General features: G+C 34.6%; 1 non-coding gene across 1 annotated transcript; it reads right to left on the bottom strand.

Annotated features, from left to right (window-relative positions):
* Window positions 1-10,325: 10,325 nt before the first annotated feature.
* LOC123812213 lies at window positions 10,326-10,432 on the bottom strand. The gene has a single exon (XR_006784502.1). It is a non-coding gene; the product is annotated as a U6 spliceosomal RNA (small nuclear RNA).
* Window positions 10,433-17,642: the final 7,210 nt, after the last annotated feature.

Genomic DNA, 17,642 nt, shown 5'->3' with positions numbered 1-17,642 from the left:
TCTACCCCAAAAACCTATCATTTAGAATCAAAGGACAGATAAAAAGAAAAAAGAAACACTTCTGTAGATAACATATCTTTGCTCTCTTCTGTATACTACCCATGAAAGAAAACATAGGGTACTTTAGCATTTATGCTAAAACTATCTAAATATTTTCCCTTTTCTTCTATATAAGTATTTTTTTCTATTTCTTTTTGTTTCTAAATTTCATTTTTTAGTTAACATGGAAACACTTGCTAAGTAATGGTGACTGCCTATTATGTTTCTGGAGGAAACTAATTACATCTTTGGTGATACACTCAAATTCAACTTATTAATTCTTGTATCCTACAGGGAGTACACTCTCTTGTCTGGGGTCTATAGACAACTTTTAAAGAAAAAAAGTCAAGAAAACCTAAAAGCAGAAATTTATCCTATTATTCTTTGTAACACAAACTTAAACAAAATTCACTAAATAGGCACTGAGGAGTGACAAAATTAATATTCACAATGTTAAGTATGATTTGTACATTTCTGCAAAAATTTTGTTTTTTTCTTAAGTTTTTCTGGGCATAATTTTTTTCCATATTAGCACTTACATGCCTTTAAAAGAAGTCACAGAGAGCTGCAACTGAAAAAATAACATAAAACTCAATAAGAGGCACAGGGAATTTGGGGTCATTCAAAATATAGAAACAGTCTTAAAAATACTAAATTATAGCCATGGCTGGTGTAGCTCAGTGGATTGAGCATGGGCTTGTGAACCAAAGGGTCACCAATTTGATTCCCAGTCAGGGCATATGCCTGGGTTGCAGGCCATGTCTCCAGTGGGGGGTGCATGAGAGGCAACCACACATTGATGTTTCTCTCTTTTTCTTCCTTCCTTCTCTTCTCTCTAAAAATGAATAAATAAAATATTTTAAAAAATACTAAATTACAAATAAATTTGAATGCAATGAAAGATTATATTAATAAATTGAAACAAAAATCTTAAATGATCAACAAACATCAAACATGGCCAAAGTGATTTATGTTTTATGTGCTAAAATTAAGAGAAAATGAATAACAAACTCAGCTTCCTGCTCAATAATTTAAACAAGTAAAATATTCTAAAGGAAACCATGAAGAAGTATTATATAATAAACATAAAGGCACATAGACTTTAGTCAAACTTCCCTGTGATATCCCTATATTACACTAAATAAAATGTCTCATCTCTTTGGCATTATTAAAGTATGTACTCCAATTCTGAACAGAACCCTGACAAGATTATTATAACTTTAATTCATAAGACCAAATCCCTATTTTTTGAAATGCATTCTCTTTCCTTAGCTCCCATGATGTAAGGCTTTCTTCATTTTTCTCCTATATATAAATGCTTCTTTTCAGTGTCTTGTATTAGCTTTTAATCTTTGGTTTAAAATATTAGTGTTCCTCAAGACAATGTTTTAGGCCCTTTTAAGATTTAATGTTCAGTTCATAGAAAATATGCTCTAAATCACACTTCAACATCCTTCTAAAAGCCTATGAACTACTAACGCATTCTTCAATGAAACCTCTTGTGTATGCCAGCACTATATTCCACTGTCTGCTCAATATATCCACAAGGAGAGCACCAAAACCCATAAACCAATGAGTCCAAAATCAAACTCATCTATCCCCCAAACAGTGCTTGAATATGGTTCCTTCTGTCTATAGAGCTTACCATAATTATACTCAGTTTCACAAAAGATTCCAGATCACGTTGGCTACCTCCCTCTCATTCAACCCTGTTAAAACAGTCATCAACAAGGCACTTGGTTTCATTTCCTAAATGTATTTTCAATATATCCTCCACCATTTCTTCCACCAATTTAGACCAAGTTATTATTATCTTTCTCCTTGAATTTGCCATAACCTTTTGATTGACCTATCTTCATCAGTGTTCTTCCTCTATCAGATGTTTCTTCATGTCACATACCAAAGTGAGATCAGTCTCCTATAATATGCTCACATTACTTTTATGAGGACCATCAAAATTCCTAAGTTTGCCTATGTGGTTTTATGTGGTTCACCTCCTGCCACTCTTTGCTATTTTGTCCTAAACTATATGCCAAGCTATCTATTGTGGTCACACTAGCTTTTAGTCAGTGCTCTGAACAACCCAAATCTCTTTCTATTTCATGGCCATTGTCTCAGTCATACTCTCTCCTATGTTCTCATATAGGAGTTTTATAGTTTTGGGTTTTACATTTAGGTCTATGATCTATTTTGAGTTAATTTACGTAGTGTTAACTTTAGCAAACAATAGAGGATAAGACCTTCCCAGTAGATAATTTGGCAAAAAACATGAAGTGAATATTAATAAAGGGAAAATAAACCCATTAAACATATAGTAAGATAATCTGATAAATAAAAACTTCAAAGAACAAATAATAACTTTCACCTATAAAATTACTATAATTTCAGAAAAAGCCCAATGTCAATGAACACATGGTAAAAGGACACTCTACTACTACTACTATTTGGAAAGTCATTTTTTAGTATCAAAATTCTTGAAATATATTTTCCCTTTCATTCAACAATTATAAGTATAGAATTGATGCATAGCACAGACTGAATGATTCCATATACTGAATTAAATATATATTTTTCAAACTGGCATTTAAAATAACAAATTGGGAGGAAACTTCTGGTCAAGAAGAAGGCATAGGTAGATACACTTTGCCTCCTCACATGATCAAAAGAAGGACAACAACAAATTTAAAAACAAAAATCAACCACAACTGTCAGAAAATCAAACTGTATGGAAATCCAATGCCCAAGGAGTTGAAGAAGAAATATTCATCCATGCTTTTAGGAGGGGTGGAGGCAGGCAGCCAGGTGCAGAGGACTCATAGGAAGACAGTGGCTGGAGGACTGGGGAGAGCAAGGTGGCTGCTGGTGGAGTGGCTATCCTGTATTTACATGCAGATAAACTGGGAGGAACAACAGGGGAGCTAGACAGAGCACACAACCCTGGGTTCCAGCATGGTGAAATAAAGCCTCAAAACCTCTGACTGAAAAATCCTGTGGGGGTTGAAGAGGCAGGAGAAACTCTCAGCCCCACAGGAGGGTTTGTTGGAGAGACCCACGGGGTCCTAGAATGTACACAAAACCACCCACCTGGGAATCAGTACCAAAAGGGCCTAATTTGTTTGTGAGTAGCATAAAAAGTGACTGAAAGCCTGCTGAATGCTGAACTAGTGACATTGTTCCCTCTCAGGACCCTCCCCCATATACAGCACCCTCCCCCATATACAGTACCACCCAACCTAGTGATCTGGGTTGCCCCACCCTAGAGAATACCTAAGGCTCCACCCCTTACAACATAACAGGTGCACCAAGACAAAGAAACATAGCCTAAATGAAAGAATAGATCAAAGCTCCAGAAAAATATAACTAAATGTTGAAGAGATAGACAACCTACTGGGTGCAGAGTTCAAAGTATTGGTAATTAGAATGCTCACAGAAATGGCTAACTATGATTGCAAAATAGAGGAAAAAGTGAAGACTATGTAAAGTGAAATAAAGGAAAATGTATAGGGAACCAACAGTGAAAGGATGGAAAATGGAACTCAAATCAACGGTTTGGAGCTGAAGGAAGAAATAAACATTCGACCACAACAGAATGAAGAAACAAGAATTCAAGAAAATGAGGAGAGGCTTAGGAACCTCCAAGAAATTTTAAATGTTCCAACATCCAAATCAAGGGGTGACAGAAAAAGAAAAGGAAGAGCAAGAACTTGAAAATTTATTTGAAAAAATAGTGAAGGGGAATTTCCCTAATCTGTCAAAGGAAATACACTTTCAGGAAGTCCAGGAAGCTCAGAGAGTCCCAAAGAAGTTGCACCCAAGGAAGCACACACTGAGGCACATCATAATTAAAATATCCAAGATTAAGGATAAGGAGAGAATCTTAAAAGCAGCAAGAGAAAAGTAGACAATTATCTACAAAGGAGTTCCCATAAGACTAGAAGCTTATTTCTCAAAAGAAACCTGGCAGGCAAGAAGGGGCTAGAAAGAAGTATTCCAAGTCATGAAAGGCAAGGACATACATCTAAGATTACTCTATCCAGCAAAGCTATCATTAAGAATGGAAGGGCAGATAAAGCACTTCCCAGATAAGGTCAAGTTAAAGGAGTTCATAATGACCAAGCCCTTATTATATAAAACATTCAAGGGACTTACCTAAGAAAAAGAAGAAGATAAAAAATATGAACAGTGAAATGACAACAAACTCACAGCTATCAACAACTGAACCTAAAAATAAAAACAAAAATGAACTAAGCAAACAACTAGAACAGGAACAGATTCATAGAAATAGAGATCACATGGAGGATATTCAGTGGAGTGGGGGAATGGAAGAGAATGGGGGAAAAGGTACAGGGAATAAGAAGCATAAATGGTAGGTATAAAATAGACAGGGGGAGGTTAAGAATAGTATGGGAAATGGAGAAGCCAAAGAACTTACATGTATGACCCATAGACATGAACTAAGTTGGGGGAATGATGGTGGGGGGCATGCAGGGTGGAGGGGAATAAAGGGGAGAGAAAGTGGGGCAAACGTAATAGCATAATCAATAAAACATATTAAAAATAATAAAATAAAATAATAAATTGGAAATAATTTAGATACTCAATAAAATGGAAATGACATTAAATTATCAAATATCCAAAAAGGAGAGTGACAGTAAGCTATAACATTTATATAATAAAACATTTTAAAATAAATAAAAATTTAGTCTTTATCTTTAGGGAATAATTTAGAGAAATTTCTACACTTATTCAAAGTGCAATAAAGCAGAATGAGAAAGCTCTCAAATCACATGATCACATCTATTTAAGCCAACATCACTGAAATTACCATTTGTGTGAGAATCTCTATACCACACAATTTTAAACTAAGTACACCATGCTAGTCTTTGCATTAGATCAGGAAATTAGATGTGCTTTTTTTTTATTCATATAAATTCCAAAATCAGTGAAAGATACTTTCTCTCTTTCTCATAGAAAACAATATATTGAGGAACATCATGGACTTCAGTGAATTTAGTGTCTGGTATTTCATAGATTCCATCCAAGAAATCTTTCAATTTCCAGAAAAGTATGAGGGCATTAGTTTATATCAATTAGCAAGTGGCCCACATAGGAAGATAATACTAATTTCAACTTAATAATGATCTATGTTCATTTACCGTAATTTATAGATAACAATATTAATAGCTAAAATGTGTTGAGGCTATATTGTTAAACTCTTTACACACATTTCTTCACTGAATCTGTACACAACCCTAACAAATAAATGCTATTATAATCCCCATTTTATCAATGAGGATTCTGGGCCATAGAGAAAGTAACTTACACAGGGTTGCAAATTTGGCTGCTGAAATAAGTATCTATGCTCCATTGGAGGCATGCAGCTTTCAGAACTAATATTTCTCTAAACTTTTAAGCTTATCTTTCTTCATAAATGATGTATTGATAGTTATAAACAAGTGAATATTTTTGGATTTATTCTTGCACTGCATGCCAAAACTGGGACTTCCGAAAGATTTCCTGACTCCTAGTCCTATACTTTACTCACTAGGCTCTGATGAGCTGTATAAGCTCTCTTGCAGACTAAGACAAATCCTGCTTTGCTGCACAGCTGGTACTCAAAAATGTCACTGTTGATTAGATATTTTTAGTCATTTAATTTTTGCTTTATAAGCTGGATTTCAGTTTTCCTTTATGACTGACACATATTGTTCCTGTCTTTTTCTTCTGTCCACATTTTTCTTCACATTAGTCATTACAGGAAACATGGCATGTTATTTTCAACAATATATCACCTGCAGGAGGAAAGCAGGGAGGTAGAATCTCGTCCAGGAAAAATATTGCTTTAGTTAACTTATCCTAAATTGAGTTAAGTTTGTAAAATATCTGCTACAAGATTAAAACAAGAAAAACACTACATATGAAGTCTAAGTAGAAATGGAGAATAAAGCATTACAACAATAAATCCATTAGGAAAATGTGGGAAAGTCTCTCAAACCTTACAAAGGCATAGTCTGCTTTTGTTTTTGTTTTTTCAACAAATATCAAGGCATGTGCATCAAATCCGAAACTGAGTGTTTACCTTGTAGGAATAGATGATGCTTTGGGTAAAGGAGGGCAGAATTTAGATTTCAATATCAATTTTATTAAAAAGGAAAAAATCAGTAATTTATATTCCACAATTCTAAATTCAATATGCATTATACTAGGAAACAGAATACTTTTGTAGACAAAAATGAGTAAAGAAGTTAAAAAACAAAATAGAAATTTTATTCTTCTGATCTAAATCTCACTTTTCATACAATTTATATTTTCAAATAGTTTGGTAGAAATTAATTAACAATAATTGGTAAATTTTAAGAAGATATTTATAACTGCCAGAAATACTTACTACTCTCTGCAATTCATTTTTATTTGTATATATAACCTCATTTTAAAAAATATATAAATAATGAGCATTGTAAATAAACCAACCAATACATAAACCTCAAATATGAAAACCATATCTTAACATTAGAATAAAATCACTTTATATACTATCATATCTGCAAGAGATTCATTTCCATAAATAATATATACATACATACACACAAATTCAGTATATAATACATGGCAGACCCTGAACTGAGGATTTATATTTATTATCCATTTTAATTTTCACAATATCACAAAACCCCTGTGAGCTAGGAAGTAGTACTTTCCACATTTTATAAATATGTTTATGGAATTGGTGATTTTTAAAAGGAAGATGAGACATCGTGAAGCCCGTGGTCTGCAGAGCCAGACAGCCTGAGTTTAAATCCTGCTTCTGACAATTACTAGCTGTGTGGCTTTGGGTGAATTATTAATCCCTTTGTACCTCGCTTTCTCCATCTATAAAAATGGGAATAATGACAAAGCCTACCTTATTGGCATAGTGAGGCTTAAAAACATCAATGAATTAAAAATAGTTAACAGAAGGTTTGGATATCTGAAATTTCAATTAAGAAAGGGTAGAGCATCTACAGATAAAGGTTATCTATTATCTTGCTTTAGATCTGATCACATGTTACCTGAAACCCTTCAGTGAACTTGATTACACTGGCACACAGAACAGGTAAAAACAGGAAAATGTTCATTATGCTTTATGCATTAAACACTTTATAGCACCTTTTTAATTTTTCAATATGGTTTATGACCTTGATTTTCATCTGATACTTCTGTCTTCCTCATTATCATGAACAAAAGTAAGTGATAGTGCTCATGTCAGCTAGATTTACAGTGTGGAGCAAGAGGGTAGCATGGAACTGTATGTTCTAACTTTTCTGAATGGATGGTCTGAATTTGTGTTTCCATTTACACGAGTAGGTACCTTCTCACAGAGAGTATTAGCTCTGCCAGCTCCCACCCCGACCAAAAGTCACCTACATCAAATTAAGTATGTTCAAAGTCTTCCCTTTTAAATCACACAGAAGCCAAGCAAGATCCCAAGGCCATTTCTCTTTAACACAAGTAATTATATATTTCCATTGGCCTCTGACTTCTGCAGGACCCAGGGCAGATCAGTGTGGAAAATGAGCCTCATCAATTCTCATTTCTCTAGTTCTGCCCAAAAACTGTGGGATAGCGTTATATTTTCCTACTGTTAACTAAAGCAAATGTTACAAAGACTCTGATCTATTTCACCATTTAAATGATCTACTGTTGCCCAAATAAATGGATTAAAGAAATATTCATCAATTATGTTCAGCAGCACCACCTAATCTTGCAGCACACTCCAGTCAAATGGGTTCTTATTCCCTGTGGCTGAGCAGCAGAACATCTTCAAAAATTAGGAGTATTGCTACTCAGTACTGGTTTAGTCTTATTCTACCCTACACTGAACATTAAGGGCTTGAGGATAAGGTCCTCTGAGCTACAAGTGCCAGGGAAATATTTAATGATGTTACACAGGAAGTGTTAATTTGATTCCTTTTATCTCACTGCATTTCATATGCCAGTGTGGACTAGTAGAAATATAAGCTACATGTGTAACTTTACATTTTTAGTAGTCACATTAAAAAACATAAAAGCAAAGATTTGAAATTAATATTAATAATTTTATTTAACTGAATATATCTAAAGTAACATTTCAACATGACATGTAATCAATATGAAAATTATTAAAGAGATATTTACATTCTTCTTTCATACTAAGCTTTTGAAATTTGATGCTTATTTTTCATCTGAATTCAGGTGAGCCACATTTCAAGTACTCAAATGTCATATATGGCTGGTGGCCGCCATGTTAGGCAATGTAGATATCTTTATATTTATACCTATATCTGTATCTATACCTTGTTCTGCACTGTAAATCTAGCTGAAATGAGCACTGTACCTATCTATCATCTATCTATCTATCTATCTATCTATCTATCTATTATCATCTATCTATTTATTTCTGTAGCTATCTCTCTTTCTGGCACCTAAAATTTTCTCTGGAACAAGAAAACATCAAAGTATAAATTTTAAAAAAGTAGCTAACATTTTTGTGGCAGGTAACAGTTTGCTAAGTAATATTCTAATATACACATTTGTATTTGACTTGCAAATTAATACCATTGCTAATTGTTTTCTGCTGTAGCATAGCAATTTTTAGGATAAAAAATATGATATATCTGAAACACAAAAAAATAAAGTCTATTTAGAGCTAAAATTGACAGTAGCTATTTCTACATTCAAGTGGAGTTACATAGTACATGATTTACGTAACTAAAAGGTGAATAAGTCTTTATACCAACCTTGCACCTTGGAAAGTCTTGGTTGGAAGACATAAAAATGAAATTCCAAATAGATGCCTCTTTGTTCAGCAAGGCATAGGAAGAAATTCAGGATCATGCCCACACACCCAGCTAAGTCAGGAGTGGAAACCACTGGCTTTAAAAGTTGACTTTCTAAGTCAACTTTTGGCGGGAGTAGGAGGGGAATAGCTTGCCTTACATTAGAAACTGTGTGTCTTTAGTTCCTTTGGTTGGTTCCCTTGACAGGTTTTTGGTTAGTTGCCTTGGCAGAAGGGCCAGGAGGGTAACATTTTGGCAAAAATATTCATGGAGATTCTCAGAACCAGACCTTGTAGCCTTATATTAGTGGGTCTGATTTAAAAACAAAACACACACACACACAAAAAACAAAAACAAAAAAAAACAAAAAAAAACCCCTTCTCTTGCTACTTTTACAAGAAATAAGTTTATTTTGTTTCAGTTTCAAAAAATCCTTATGTCACGTGAGAATGTCTGTATTTACTACCCCCTGCTTGTCTTTCTGTCTTTATCCTCATCCATTTTCCTGGCCTTATTTTTGAATCTTTTTCTTTACCCGAAGAGAACTGAGGTGTTAACAGGCTTCACCAATGCTTGCCTGCATTGTTTAAATACTAAATTAGCCCTGGCTGGGTAGCTCAGTTGTCAGAGTGACGTCCATATTCAATCCCAGATCAGGACACATGTGGGAAGCAACCAATGAATACATGAATAAGTGGAACAACAAATCAATGTTTCTCTCTCACTTTCTCTCTCTCCTTCTCTTCTTCTCTTTCTAAAATCAATTGATAAAAAATAAAAATAAAACACTAAGAGTATAATCTATGAACTGCTGTGGTATTTATTTGGTTTTGTTGTTGTTATAACTACCCAACTTCAGGCAATTCTTCATCTAGACAGAAATAAAATATTTTCATAAAGCACAGCAATAAGAGTATGGTTGCTATTGCTTTGTAACTTTTTGCTGAGGATGAGGCTGAGTTTTATCAGGGAAAACAGTTCAGAAATTCCTCACTGATAACTCTTACTTCACCTCTTCCCTTTATTTTTAATTGTAGCTCTGTTATCACTGCCTTTACCTCTGCTTTTAATGTGATAATCATAGAGAAGCAATGTTCAAAAAAAAGAAAAAAAAGAAAAGAAAGCTGCTATTTACTATTTCTCCAGGATGGCTTCCTTGTTCCCACTCTCCTTGTGATGCCTTATCAACCATAAGACAAGCCTCTGAAAGCAGGCAAGGGTGCCAAACTTATAAAGAAGTAAATAGGCCTGGCTGGTGTAGCTCAGTGGATTGAGCGTGGGCCTGTGAACCAAAGGTTTGAGGTTCCATTCCCAGTCCAGGGCACATGCCTGGGTTGCAGGCCAGGTCCCCAGCAGGGGACATGTGAGAGGCAACCACGCATTGATGTTTCTCTCCCTCTCTCTCCTTCCCTTCCCCCTCTCTCTAAAACTAAATAAACAAACTCTTTTTTTATTTTAATCATTGTTCAAATACAGTTTTCTCCCTTTTACAAAAATATGGAACGCTTCACGAATTTGCGTGTCATCCTTGCGCAGGGGCCATGCTAATCTTCTCTGTATTGTTCCAATCTTAGTATATGTGCTGCCGAAGTGAGCACAATAAACAAACTCTTTAAAAAAAAAAGAAGTAAATAGGTTTCAGAGTGATCTTTCTGGGTTTTACAGCACATTAGAGCTGATGGAGATTTGAGCCTCCTTCCTAGGTCCTTAACTTGCAAGGTATGTTGGCATGTAGGATTTACTTTGGTTATTGACCCACCTCTTGAGAAACCACACTAATTACAGCAAAAACACCACTGTTGGTAAAGAAACAAACTCTCCCTGTGGAGTTAGGAGATAATTTAGGTTAGAACCTCAAGTGGAGGCCACACTTTCCAGGAACGTCACAAGGAGGAAATAAAAAGAATATTGGAACTCAAATTTTTGAGATCTAAAATTGGAACAATATTAAACCTTCTATTTAGTAGTAAGGTGACATATTGGAATTATGTAATTTATTAATAAATATTAATATATTAAGTAGATCACCTCAAAAAAATATTTACTGGTAACTATGTAACCAAAATGTTTGGAAACCACTGGCTTTAAAAGTTGACTTTCTAACTGGATTCGAACAGTTATTACTTACCATAAAAATTGTTTCATCTTTAAGTTAAGGCTAGACTAAAGGAACACAAAATTCATCCAAATTCTCAAAGACGTGAACAAATAAGTGGGAATAGCTTTTTAGAACTGTTATTTATTATTTTCCCACACACGCATATGAAAAACTAATATAAGTTATGATCAAATTCTATGTTTGAAAAAGAATCTTAAGCCACCAATACACTTCTTTATTTTTGTTTTCATGAAAGAAAATCATATATGTGTCAATGCAAACTAATATAAAGGACTTAAACATTGTTTGATTTGATTATTTTTAAGTTTTGTAATGATAATTATATCATGCTATGTATATTCTTTTAACTTAATGTTTTTAATGGCCCATTAGGTTTCTAAGATTTACCCCTGGTGATGTGTTAAGCTGTTGTTCATTCTTTCACTGTTGAATAGTACTTCATTATGTTGATACATTGCACAACAATTCATTTAACTATTCTTTCTATCAATGGATACTTTGGTGGTTTATAAATTGCTTGTTGGTTTGTTTTGCTATTAATAGCAATGCCACCATGAACATTCCTGCCCATACCTTTTGTTTACATGTGTAGCCATTTCCTTGGGCAGTGGCTTCCAAATCTTTTAGCCCACAATCCACAATAATATATAGTTTACATTTTAACACAGATTACATACACAGGCACACATACAAATAAAACTGAAACAAGTTTACACAAATAATCTTTACCTTTACTACTTAGAAGATACGCTAATGTTTTCTCATGTTATATTCTATGTATTATAATTATGTGCATCATTTTATAGCCTATTTTGTTCTACTTAATTTTAAAAATATGTAAAAATACAGCACCAGGTTATATACCTGGTAATAAAAATGCTCAGTTTTAAAATATATACTTCTTCAATTTTATAAGATGATAATTATTTTCAAAATATGATTGAATCACATCAAGTTTCAAACACTTCCATAAAACAATTCATCCTATTCCACATTCTGGAGACACTTGGTATTATAAGACTTTTTTCTTACCAATGTAGATCACATAAAATATCTCATTTTAATTTTCATTCCATTTTTTTATTGGCAGTTGAACATCATTACATATTTTCATCTTCTTTGAAGGGCTATCTGGATTTTTAGTGATTTCTAATAGTGTTGCTTTCCATATTGATTTTTAAGGAAGTTTAAAGTACATTTGGTACTAATTTTATCCTAATCATATAACATATTTGGTGTTTTTTTCTGTTTGGTCTTGCTTTTCACATTCTTTATTTTGTCTTTTAAGAAAAAAGAAAATAGTATTTGCATTCTTACAGAGAGGGAAACTGAGGCTCTTGATTCCTTGTTTAATACCATACAAGCAATAATTAAAATAACATATTCAAACCTTAGCGATTTTGATCTTGGAACCCACCAAGAATAGTGCTTCTCTATTACTGGCAATTATATTTTGTTTTCTGTTTAATTTTTATGCCACCCTGCTTCATGTTTAATTTTCTTCCTTGCTCTTTAATTTTTATTTTATCCTGTTCTTTTATTTTTTATAATTTTCCAAATATCTTAGTGTATATTAATTACACTAATTTTTTCTAGGTTCCCCAAATCATCTCTTTCATTCAGACTCAAATATTTTGTTTCTCTGGTTATTGTTTTAAGTGCTGCTGATTCCCCCAATCCTTGGTTGTTTGTTCATATTTACAACAAAAGACCTGAGCATTTATTTGGGATTTCTGATGGTGTTGTGTATATATGTAAGCCTATGTCTACCTGGATCTCTCTTACAAGGGGAGATTCTCATTAGGGTCAGTATATTGTGTAGGGTGAGATATAAACATTAATGAACTTCACTTCAGGATGAATAGTCCTGACATTCTCGGTCAGGATGCAAAGCCCAGCTTTTATATTTGTGTGTGACTGCATGTTGCATGTGCATGTGTATGCATGAGGGTGAGCAGATAGGGAAGTAAGGCATTACTTGCTCCTGAAGTTGTCATATGTAGACCTTCATACTCTGAGCTCTCTAAATCAATGGCCTCTTCGAAGTTCTACTGAGAAAATTGTTCTCTGACTTTTCTTGTAGTTTTTTTAGTAGATGCCACTGCTCCTGTACCTAACTCATCTATAACCAGGACCCTGACACTATCTTCCAGAAAATTACAGACATCTTTTATTCTTTTTCCATTTTCCTCTCTTCTTCTTCCATGGGTTCATTTACTTACTTATAATATCTTTTATTTTTATTTTAGTTTTAACTCAAGAAGGACATGAAGCAAATACATGACCCATCTTTCATCATGGACTACTCATGGACATGAGTCATTAGCTTTACCTTTGCTTTATCAGCAATTAAGTAGTACACAGTGTGTGAGCTTGAAATGTAGGAAGGAATGAGAAGTAATATAGTGGGACATTCCTTTATTCATTCAGCAAATACTGAACATCTTGCAGAACCTGGTTAAGAAGCAGAGGCATGGTAGAATGAGAACCAGCAGAAAGCCATGTCAGACTTGTCAAGGTAGGGAATAACTTCAAGAATCGTTAACAGTTAAAACTGTCTATTGCTGAGAAGTATATAAACAAGATAAAAACTCTAAAATGATGCAGCCTAGTGGAGGGAGTCAGTGAGTCCAGGCTCATTCACATTTATATCTTCTACTTATACTCTGTCAACTCGAATGCAATTTTTCTCAATAAGATGCCACAAACTGAAAGCATTCCTCTATAACTGTATATCTAGACACTCCAAATCATCTGTATTTTACTTTTGTAATTGCACTTCTTTTAAAATACTGGAACTATAAAATATTTCTGTAACTCTCAAATTCAATAACTCAATAATAAGATGCACTTTGGACACTGACTTCACCTTATAAAAAAATTGAATGAGAGCTGGCCCCTTCCAAATGAGATTTCATAATGATAGAGAAAATACCTGTGGTCCTTTCATCATTCTTACACTATATTTTTAGGACAGTTGCATGCTTTTTGCTAATCTCTGAACTTCAATACCTTTCCAGGTGCAAAATAATAAGCTAAAGAAGTTACATAAATGATATTAAAATTTACACTGAACTGGACATAATAGAATATAATTTTCTTCCAAATCTCAATTATAAATCCCTAGAATATACCCAATAATCTGCTCAGGCTAAGATAAGGAAATGCTAAGAACATTTATCTCATAAATTTGAACTTCAAAGAGTTATCTTGAACCCTTTCACTGTCACAGAAGTAACCAAGCAAAGGTCAAGCTCTCATTAAAGCTTATCTGAAGCCAGAGTTTTATGTTATGGTTTATTGCCTCAAGTACCAATTAACAGAATTAAAGAAATGAAGAACTAGTGCTTCAAACCTTTGCAGACAAACTCTCATCCTTCTGCATAAAGCTAAAATATTGTCATTTTAGTCATGTAGTATTTTATTAGGTGCTTAACTCTGTAGGTTTTATCAATAGATATATAACCTTCATTTTTAACAAGATGCAAAGATTTGAGGAACATTTACTCAAAAGCTAATAAAGTAAAATCTTAAAAGTATTTTCTAACCAGTGCCTTAAACATCGACATAAATTATTGATGAGTTTGAAATGCCTAATATTAGGAACCTGGAAAGAGACTATAAAGAATTGCTGAAACATCCATGATATCGAGGGTGATTGTCTTCATAGGAGGCATATAAAAAACAATAAAAGGCACAATCGCATGCTACAACATTAACAAATTTTGCCTACAAGGCTGTTTGATGGGGAGGAAGGCAAAAGAGAAGATAGTTATAACCAGGAGGGAGAGTACACAGGTGTTCTGTCCTTTGTTCACTACTGTTATTTTATGTGACCTAGAAGTACAGTCAAACCTCAGTTTGCAAATGTCTTGGCTCTTGAATAATTTGCTTATTGACTGAGTTGTTCACTGAGAAAAGTCTCGGTTGCCTAACAAAACAGGTCTTGATTGCCTACCCAGCAGCCCTTTCATGCTGATACCTGTATGATCAGTTACGCCTCTCTCAGGCAGCAAAGGAGATTCGGTTTTCAAACAAGTTGATTCTCAAACAGTTTTCTGGAATGAATGAAGTTCAAGAACTGAGGTTCCACTGTTCTCACTGTTCTTGTGGTTAAATGCTAACCATGTATCACTAATAATCTCCTTCAAACATTTGCAGGTGTATTTTATATATATATATCCATCCTATGGTGTGTATATTTAAAAGTATGTATATGTGTGTACACACATATATATGTGTGTACACACACACATCAGTTTCATGATCAGCATAAGTTCCAGACTACCAGGGGCTTGAACCAGTAAGTACCCTCCCACAGGCCAAACTCCTTATGCCTTTGCTCCCAGAGATCCCTAAACTCTACATCTACTGTCCACTTTCACAACTGGAACTAAAAGCATACCCCACGTCTGCCTCTAAGATATGAAAGCTGTCCCTCCAAATATTTAACACTATTGTAGCGACTGAGTCTGCAAGTGAATTCAGGGGTAAACTTTAAAGAAAGATTCCCTGTGAACAGCAAGTAAGCAAGGTTGCAGGAAGAAAATTATCCATGATAAACTTTGTCTCCTTGAGCTGTGCACACATGTAAATGGGTTTTTACGTTATTAATGTCATTGAAGGGACAGCTGAAGTTGTAAGCCTCTTAGGACTTTTTGTGACTGAGACAGCATTGCCCTGTTTTGAAAATCCAGCTTTGTAAAGTCCTTCACATTGGCACTAGCTTAATATCTAGTGTACATTGCCTGTTTTAATAAGGAGTACATAGTTAAGAGTTGATGTCTTCTGTCTATTGCCTTATATTAAAGAAATATTTTGTCACGACAATTTGCTCCTCTGTGACTACACTACTCCATCAGTAGCTTCCTACTCTAAGTCTCCCCTGTCCCATCATCCTTTTTGCAGGCAAGTACGATGAACTCATCCTGGCTACTGAGATAGATAAGGTTACCCACAAAGTATCTAATATCTTTTTTTGTAGGGATTTAACATCTTCTTTCCTCAGTGTTCAGACCAAATATTTTGTCTGAACACTTGGGGCACACTCTAGCTGTGATGGATTTTATGTACTATCCAGCAATGTAAAAATCCAGCAATAAAATCAATTTACCTCTAAATTCTCTAAGCAAATTAAGTCTCTCTGCTTTGAAACAGAATGGCTGATTTGCACCAACTGAGTTTCTCCATCATGTGTTCCATGAATGAAACAGCGCTGCAGCTCAAGCAGATGGTGGAAATAGAAATGACATAAAACAAATGTAAAGGACACATGGACAAAAACTAGGGGGAAGGTGGTAATGGTAGGGAAGTGGGGAGGGATGGGTGGACAGGCTGGAACGGGAGTAAAAGGGAGAAAACTGTACTTGAACAATGATTAAAATAAAATTAAAAAAGGAAAGAAAGAAAAAAGAAATGACATAAAGCAGCCTATGCTTTTACTTAGAAGTTTGGGATTCAAATTCTGTCATCGACACATCAGTTCTAGGTCCAGTAAACTTACTTTCTTTTTTCTCACTCATAGAGTAGGAAAAATAGTGCCCACCAATAAAACAAAAATATTATTTGAACTAAGTGAAGGCTTTTAAGAAAGTCAAAAATGATACTGATGATGATGATGATGATGATGATATGAGGTCATTGCCTGGACAGAGTCCTGTCTAACCATGTTTCATTGCTGTTGTTGCCGTCACTATTCTCATTCCCACTTCAATTTCTATGACAGAAAAAGAATAAAACAAAATTTTCAGGGCAAAGACTAGTAAATTTGATAGAATTAACCCAAAACTAAAAATGCACCCTCCAATGCCCCCTTTCATTTTAAAGCTACACTAATTATCAGGGTTTATCTTAATCTCCTCTTTAATTTCTAATTCAAAAATCCTGCTTTCTAACCACAACTCCCTTTACTCCATGCATATTCTCACTTTCAAGGTCATGAAACTTTCTGTGGAGCCTGCTGAAAATCCCTCAACTCTTGAATTTCCAAATACACTGTTCCTTAGTGTGACTCTTTGGAGTCACGTGCATCTGCACTTGTCAAATACACTGTCTCACTCCCTTGACCCGCCATCATTCCCTCACGTAGTCTCTCTTCTTAAAAAAAATCAAGGTCCAGTTTTTCTTATTCCCATTCCCAAGCACTGCTAAAGAAATTCCTGAAAGGTGCTGACTGACTGTGTTCCACATTTAAGTTTTCTCTGGACTCATTTGTATCTTTAAAGTTGTCTGATAGTAACCCTCTGGCTCATTTTTATCAGTCACCACATAGGTTTAATACAGATGTTATTCCAGACTTTTACCATTCTCTGAAGCTCTCTGATCCACACCAACCCACTGCCTTGAGCTAGTGATCTAGCTTCTTATTACTTCATGAAAATGGAGGAACCTAATGGAAACATTCTCCAATATCCTTGCATCTCACTCTCAACAAAGGATCTCAGATTCTTTTGTCCTGCTTTAGCGGTAAATAAACTATTTTTTTTGTATCCTTTTGAGGCATAGGCCTTTCAGCCATGCTCAATATGATAACACTTTCTTCACTTCCTAGTCCTTTGGTCTGTCAAGTTTTCTTGTTCCTGTATCTATAACTCCTTTCCTTCCACTGGCTCCCTCTTCTCAGCCCAAAAACGTGTTCAAATAAATGTTAGCTTAGACTTGTCTCTCATCATGTTGCTGAATCCTCACTT

The sequence above is a fragment of the Phyllostomus hastatus genome, unplaced genomic scaffold, assembly GCF_019186645.2.
Source record: "Phyllostomus hastatus isolate PE091 unplaced genomic scaffold, TTU_PhHast_1.1 phas_scaffold_78, whole genome shotgun sequence".
Classification (NCBI taxonomy): domain Eukaryota; kingdom Metazoa; phylum Chordata; class Mammalia; order Chiroptera; family Phyllostomidae; genus Phyllostomus; species Phyllostomus hastatus.
This window is presented reverse-complemented; position numbering and strand designations above follow the sequence as displayed.